This window comes from Chlorocebus sabaeus, chromosome 9 (genome assembly GCF_047675955.1).
Source record: "Chlorocebus sabaeus isolate Y175 chromosome 9, mChlSab1.0.hap1, whole genome shotgun sequence".
NCBI lineage: Eukaryota > Metazoa > Chordata > Mammalia > Primates > Cercopithecidae > Chlorocebus > Chlorocebus sabaeus.
In genome coordinates this window covers 124,985,626-124,993,870 of record NC_132912.1, presented here as the reverse complement: position 1 = coordinate 124,993,870, position 8,245 = coordinate 124,985,626, and the positions used below count along the sequence as shown (strand labels likewise).

The 8,245-nt window shown below is 47.3% G+C and overlaps 1 pseudogene; it reads right to left on the bottom strand.

Annotated features, from left to right (window-relative positions):
• Positions 1–1,415: 1,415 nt before the first annotated feature.
• LOC119628141 (U6 spliceosomal RNA) lies at positions 1,416–1,515 on the bottom strand (annotated as a pseudogene).
• Between the last annotated feature and the right edge of the window lie 6,730 nt (positions 1,516–8,245).

Genomic DNA, 8,245 nt, shown 5'->3' with positions numbered 1-8,245 from the left:
TGATATGTGATAGCAGAGGAGCTTTCTGCCCCAAGGGGCCACAGGCACACCCCTCAATGGTAACTCAGGACCAGGGCAAGTTAAGGAATCATGCAGGGAAGTTAAGGGATTCTCCCTCCCTCTCTGGGATGGGGCAGGGGCTGAGCTCTACATCTCTCCCAGCCTGTCCTCCTTGTGGAGTCCTGGTTAGGGAAAAGGAGTCAGGCTGGTGGGAGCAGGGGAAAGCTCCCACCAGGGGATGTGGGGCATCTCTGTAAGCTGCAAATCTGCCTGTCTTCATGGCCCAGAACAGGTACCTATTGTGCACCCAACTTATCACCAGACACCTGCAAGTTGGCTCCCTGCAACCTCGCATTATCAGTATTGCACAAAGCCCTCTTCGGCACACAGCATAAGCATTATTCTATAAAATCTCCAGCCAGCCTTTGTTTCCTTGCAGTCAGCTCCTCCTCTGCTGGCCTGCCCATTGCCTTCTCACAACATAGTTTCATACTTTCTCTAGTAAATTTGCCTTTCATTCTCTACAACTGTCTTGGTAAATTCTTTTACCCCTGCACCACTGGACCAGATAGTCATTGCTCACCCACAACACACCTCACGCCGTGTTGACACCTGGCATTTTTGCCCAAGCTCCCCTCACCTCTGCTTGCAAACAGCATCTAGAATAACTTTTTCAAAACCCAGGTTTCATCAGGGTAGCCTCAGACTTGAAACTCTTGAATACTAGGTGCTCTTGAGAAAGACACCAAAACCCAGGGATGTCCCAGCTGCCCACATCTCCAGCCTCTGCTGCTGGCTCTGCTGGTTCTGACCACTGGGGCCTTCTTCCGTGTTTTTTAAAGGCACGAGGCTCACTTGCACACATTATCTGGGCTTAAATCTTCTCCCAAGCCCCTAATTCCTCGTCTTTTTTTTTTTTTTTTTCAAATAAACTCCAGTTTTATTGAGGTAGAATTAATGTATCACACAATTCGTCCACTTAAGTGTACAGTTTAGTGGTTTTCAGCGTATTCACAGAGTTGTCCAATCATCACCATTGTTCAATTTTAAAACATTCTCATCACCTGAAATAGAAACCCTGTGCCCTTTAGTGACCATCCTCTTATCTTCCAGCCCTGAGCAACCACGAATCTACTTTCTGTCTGTAGACGTTCTTTCTCCGGACATTTCGTATGAATGGAGTTATATAATACGTGTTTTTTTGTGACTGCCTTCTTTCACTTAACATGATCTTTTTAGGGTTTATCCACGTAGCACGTGCCAGTCCTACATTCCTTTTTAGGGCTGAGTAATGTTCTATTGCATGGATAGACTACATTTCGTTTATCCACGCATCCACTGATGGACATTTATGTTGTTTCCACTTCTCTTTTTTTCTTTTTCTTTTACTTTTTTTTAATTTAAAAAAATTTATTAAAAACATGGTACATTTCACAAATTTGTATGTCATCCTTGTGCAGGTGTGATGCTAATCTCTGTATCATTCCAATTTTAGTATATCTGCTACCAAAGTGAGAACTTTTTTTTTCTTTTTTTGTAAAGGGTGGTCTCATTCTGTCACCCAGGCTGGAGTCCAGTAGTGCGATCACGGGTCACTGCAGACTCCACTTCCCGGGCTCAAGTGATCCTCCCACCTCAGCCTCCCAAGCAGCTGGGACTACAGGCATGCGCCAACCCCCTTTCTACAGGCACCTCACCCTTTTTGCAGGTGCACGCCATTTCTCCTGGCTAATTTCCACTGTTTTGCCCGTTGTGAATAACCCTGCTATGAACATTCATGTTCACGTTTCTGGGTGGGCATACGTTTTCATTTTCTCGGGGGTATGTAACTAGAGGTGAGAATTGCTGGGTCACATGGTACTATACGTTAATTGTTTGAGGAGCCACCAGTTTTCCAAAGCAACTGCACCATTTCACCCTCCCACTAGCAGCATATGAGTAGTCGTGTCTCTACATCCTGACCTAAACCTGTTTCAATTCCCACTCCTACTTCAGCTCTCCGTGTAAGCACTGCTTCCCCTGGGAGGGCTCTCCTTGGGCCTTGACCCTCACACCAGGATCCAGGTCAACTTTCTTTGCTTTATGCTCTTTGGAAACTGTGCTCTTCAGGGCACCCAGGCATTCTTTAGTGCATATTCCACTAATAACTATCTTTCCCCACACACTGTAGGCTCCGAGATGGCAGAGACTGTGTGTTTTGTTCGCCTTCGCAATCTCACCCGAAGCCTGGCCTGCAGCAGCTCGCTGTAAATCTATGGCATGAGTAAAGTCAAGGAACAAAAGCACAAAGGTCACATGACTCATTCAAAGTCACAAAGCTCAAAGTCATGAGGGGCAGCCATAGGAGCCCTTTGTCCCACATCTGCCATGCCCACAGGGCAGCCACTAGCCATTGAGTCCACTGAGCACTTGAAGGGTGGCTTGGCCGACTCTGGGTGCACGGCCTATGAGTTAGCGCTCCTCTGCAAGGAGGAGTTAAGAAACAACAAAAAGAAACATGACTAGAGTGACTAAGAGTGAAATTTTAAATTTTATTTCATTTTAATTTATTTAAATTTAAGTGGTTAACACAAGTAGAAGGAGCAAGATAAGAATAATATCAATACCGAGCTGAGCTCCACTTCCCCAGCATGGGAACCTTCCTTTTCCGCAGCACGGCTTTCTCCAGAAAGAAGTCTGAGATGGCCTCAGGCTGAGCCTCAGGCATGGGCACGGCCTGCCACTGAGGCTCCACTCTTTGGGGGCCTGGGAAGAGACGGAGAGGCTCGGAACCCTAGAGTCTGCAAAGCCAGGAAGCATCCATTTCTGGTTTCATGTTGGGTGCTGTTGTTACCTTGCTTCTTCTACTTAAGCTTATGGCAATTTAAATTTAAATGAATTAAAATGAAATAAAATTGAAAACTCAATTTCTCAGTTTGCTCCAGCCACATTTGAAGTGCTCAAAGGCCACGCATGGCTAATGGCTACCACATCAGATACCACATCGGATGCCACATCGGATGCCACATCAGATGCCACATTGGATGCCACATCGGATGCCACATCGGATGCCACATTGGATGCCACATCGGATGCCACATTGGTTGCCACATCGGATGCCACATCGGATGCCACATCGGATGCCACATCAGATGCCACATTGGATGGAGCAGATATGGGACATTTCCATCATTGTGGAAAGTTCTGTTGGCTGGTGCTGCCCTCAGGGTCTGTCTCACTGAGGTTTCTTCTGTCTCTCTCTTCTCCACGAGAACCTCTTTCTCCAGCTCTCAAGGCCTCAGGGCCCAGATGCCCAATCCCCCACATCCTACACCTACCCCCATGTTCAAGCAGGGCCTGGGACTTCTGGTACCCAGGTCATCCCTGGGAAGCTCACTCGTCTCCCCAACAGCTTGGCCAACCCCAATCAGTAGCCTAGGCTTACAAGAGCAAGAACAAACTCTCTCCTCCCCGGAATTACAAGACACACCAGTCTCCAGGATGCAAAACCCTCTAAAGAGGGGCAAGGAAAAAACCCTCTCTTACTCTTTCCAATTCATTCCCATTTTGATGAGCCCACGGGAAAATAAGACAGTTCCTTTCTCCAAATCCTCCTTCTTCTGGTTCACAGGCTCAACCACTCACATCTGTTTTTCCATATTCACAGAATTTGAGAATCTGCTGATCGCAGTCGGAAAAGACTGCAGAGAGCACCTGAGTCAACCTTTTCATTTTGTATGAAGGGAAGTAGGCCCAGAGAAAGAAAAGGGACTGGCCCAAGATCGCACAGCAACCATTTTGGCCTTCCACAAGTACTACCTGACTCCAAGCAATAAGGGTGAAACAATAAGGAATAAATTGCATAAAGCACGTATTATGTGGTAGGTGCTTTACAAATCACATCAACTTATTTAATTCTTACCATGAGTTTGATTGCCTATCTCAGATCAGTCTCTGAGGCTCAGAGAGGTTAGATGGCTTGCCTAAGACCACACAGCTGGTAAGGGGCAGGGCTGAGACTCAAACACAGGTCAGTTGTACTCTAGAACCCGAAAGACTTGGTGTGTGTGCACCAAATGAGTCCAGGGCCATCTCCCCCTTTGAAGGGGAGGGGCTGGGAGGTGAGCCAGAAGGTGGGCATCGGGAGAGGTGAATGAAACATTTCAGACATGGTACGTAAGATGTTTCGTTAACCACTGCTCATGGCCACTGCTTTGGGCATTGGGACTTTGGACTTTAAAATACAAATTCTACCTTGAATCTCTACGAATTTCTCCCTTGTAAGAAAAGCTTGTAAAATTATCTTAGGAATTTTTGTCTCAAAACTAATACTTCTCAAGTTCAGAGATTTTATGATGTACATACTGTGGATGTTTGGATAAACAGAGCCTCTCCCAGGATGTACAACTCACTTTCAACCACAAAGCAAGGGGACTCCCTGCTATAAAATGAGTTTTTAGGTTGCACATTTTTGCCACTAAAATTTTTGAGGTGGACTATGCCCCCTAGTGGAAAGGGGTGAACTGTGACTGTGAATTATGGTTCACCCACAGGAGGGGCCTCATTACTAAGTTCTGTTTATTTCATATTCTAGGAAATTTGTTTTGCTTTGTTTCGAATCAGCCAGTGTGGTGAAATCGATTCGCAGGTTTTTTGTTATTGTTTGGATTTTGTTTTGGCACTAGGTAAGGAAGATAATTGGGTGTGTGGAGCACAGTAAGAAACCCTGCTGTGGAATTGACACACAGATCAGTTTCTGGGTGTGATCCACAGACACCCTGCATCAGCATCCCCCAGGAGGCCTGTTATAGTGCAGATTTCTGAGCGTCTTTCAGACTTCAAAATCAGCCTGTCTCAGCCGGGGCCCAGGATCTGCACGTGCACAAGGTCCCAGGTAATTCAGATGCATATTCAGTCCTAGAGCCATGGGGCTGGGACACCATCTGTGTACTGTTTCCCTCCAACCCCACCTGCAAGGACACTCCCCCCGCCATCCTTCCAGGCCTAGGTATGTGCCACTCTCCCACCCTCGCCCCTGATCAAGGCCCCATCATAATCAAATCAGATATCATATGGGGCACACCCTGCACACCTCGGCCTGGCGTGCAGCAGATGCTCCATGCACATTGCTTTTGAACAGATAGATGTTCAAGAAATATTTGAATTAAACACCCTAAAACATTTTCACTCTTCTCAGTGGGCCATCAGGGGAACTAGAAAGAGATAGGCCTGTGGCCAGGCCTGAGCTGGACTCCCAGCTCTGCCACACTGAGGAGCCTTGGATGAATAAATTTACTTTACTTTATCTGGGCCCAGACTGGAGTGCAGTGGCACAATCTTGGGTCACTGCAACCTCCAACTTCCTGGTCCAAGCGATCCTCCCACCTCAGCCTCCCAAGTAGCCAGGATCACAGGCACACATCACCACACTCAGCTAATTTTTGTATTTTCAGTACAGTCAGGGTTTCACCATGTTGGCCAGGCTGGTCTTGAACTCCTAACCTCAAGTGATCCACTCACCTTAGCCTCCCAAAGTACTGGGATTACAGGAGTGAGCCACCATGGCCTGGCTTCAGTTTCCTTCTTATCAGACGTGGAAAATACACCTACCTCATGGGGTCAGGAGGATTCAGCGAGATGGTGCTTAGTAAGCATTTTCCCACCAGAATCATTACTCCAGCTTGCTGGGGCTCCATTTCCCCCCTTGTACAATTAGGAGGTGGAAATGACATCACAGGGCCCCTCCCTGACACCCCAAGTCCTACTGCCTCTGGTACCTTCCTGTTGCCAGGTCAAGAGGAGGGGGAGGAAGCCCAAGCCTTCAGTCCTTCCCTGTCTTTTTGGGGTTGCCTTCCTTCTGCCACCCCAGCCCCGCCCCAGCTTTTGGGACTGCCTTTCTCCTGCCCGCCCCAGCCCCTGCCTAACATTCCCTGCTCTGCTTTACTGCTCACCTTACAGACACATTTTTGGCATCACTGCTTTGCAAGTTTCTCCCACTCTTGCAAACTCCTGGCGAATGAGTTTACATATTTCAAATACCTAACAGTTGTTTCCCCTAGAGACTGGGCAATCATTCATGTTTCAGAGACGCTACCAAACAACCTCTCCTCTCTTAGACATCTGCAGATTTGCTTGTCAGTGTTTTCAGTTTTCGTCATCCCTGTTATCCTATAGAACTGTGGTAAAATGCCACAAGGTTGCATTTTTGCTTGAGCCAGTAACACCAAGCCCCCAGGCGTCTGCACAGGGGCTGGTCCGTAAGGGGCCTCACAGACAGTGCTGCCTGCGGGGCTCACAGCCCTGAGAAGGAGGCAGAGGGGACAGCTTATGTCTCTTTTACAGATAAGAAAGTGACAGTCATGGAAGATAAGTGACAAGTGACTTTTCTGATGCCCCACAATTTGAAGGTGAAACAAAAACACCATCTCCTTTCTCCGCAAACATTGTGCTTCCTATTAAAGAAATCACCCTGTTATCCTGTTTAACCTCCCCCGCCTTCCCCGCTTTTTTTTTTTTTTTTTTTCTTTTTTTTTTAAATTGAGACAGGGTTTTGCTCTGTTGCCCTGGCTGGAGTGCAGTGGCACAACCACAGCTCACTGCAGCCTCAACTGCCTGGGCTCGAATGATCCTCCCACCTCAGCCTCCCAAGTAGCTGGGATTACAGCTGCGCACCACCATGCCTGGTTAAGTTTTATATCTTTTGTAGAGATGGGGTTTCGCCATGTTGCCCAAGCTGGTCTTGAACTCCTGGGCTCAAAGGATCCACCCACCTCAGCATCCCAAAGTGTTCGGATTACAGGTATGAGCCACTACACCCTGCCATGCTGTTTAGCTCTCTCAAGAGAATAATGAGACTCTGAACTGCAAATCCCATTTTAAATGGAAAGAAAACTGTAAATGCGCCTAAAATTCCTCCTGGAAGGTCGCCTACCAAACATCTCAGTGACGGCAGCCCCAGGCCATTTGATTTTCTTCTTTGTATTTTCTCACTCTTCTGTGACATGTATTATTTTATCGAAGTAACATTTAGTTTTTAAAAAGTAAAAAAGTGAAACTATCATGTTATTTGAAAATAAACCACAGCTCCTGGTGAAAACCTGGATGAATCTCTTAAATGCGATGCTGAACAAAAGCATGCAGGCATGAAAGAATGTGCACTGTCAGATTGTTTATAAGATATTCCAACTAAAGGGCCAAACTAATTCATGGAGATCGAAGTCGGTGTTGTATTCACCTTGGGGGGTCCACTGGGGGTGTCTGGGGTGCTGGTTATGTTCTTTTTGTTTTTGATCTGGGTGCTGGTTATATGGGTGTGTTCACCTTATGACATTTCACCAAGTTCTGTCATAGATTTGTGTGTGTTGATTTTGGTCTTTTAAAACATTGAATTAAAATACTATTTATCTATATTACTGAGCATTTCGGTGCCCCCTTGGGTTATATGCCCAAGCAAGTGCCTCACTTGCCTCATCCTAGATCCCGCCCTGCAGGGATGGGAAGAATCACTGAGGCCATGTTATCCAATCATCCACCCCACTGAACCGCATCTGCCAACTCACCAAAACCCTTTACATTAGGGACTAACCTGGAAATATAAACTACTCTAGGGGTTTCAAACAGAATCAATATAATACAGAGAACTGGTTTCCAGATGAAGTAAAACTCAAGAAGCTAAACAGGGAATGAGGCGACCCAGGGACTGCAGTGAAGGAAGTCCCCACTGCCCCAAAGTCTGGAGGGACACAGGGGTGAGGTGTTATCAGAACCAGAAGCAGGGACCTTTGATGGGTGCTGACACCCTGGCAGGAGGCTGCAGGCATGAGCTGGGGCACAAGCTGGGCAGGGGAGGAAGGAGACACAGTTAATGCTGGAAAACGTCCTCTGAGCCCAGAGGGTACAAACCACTTAGGCCTCTCCTGTTCTCTGTCTTCCAAGCTCCCATCCCCACCTCCCGTTGACTGAACCAGGCCAGAAGCAAGCTGGTGAGGCAGCCTGGGAAACAGGGCTTGGGGAAGGGCGGGGAGAACCTGCCAACAGGCTCCCAATGCCCAGTTCCTTTGTGCCTCCCTGCCAGGTCACACTGCACTGGTTTCTCTGCTGGGAAGGAGGCTCCCCCAGCTGTGTCTGACTCTAAGGTGATTATTAGACTAAACTTATCCACCTAATTGTCTGCATAGCGTCATCGACTCTCCATCACTTTTCCGAAGACAATGGGTAATACAGTGTGGTGGACACACCCTCAGGTGACCCCTTGTATAATTCTCTC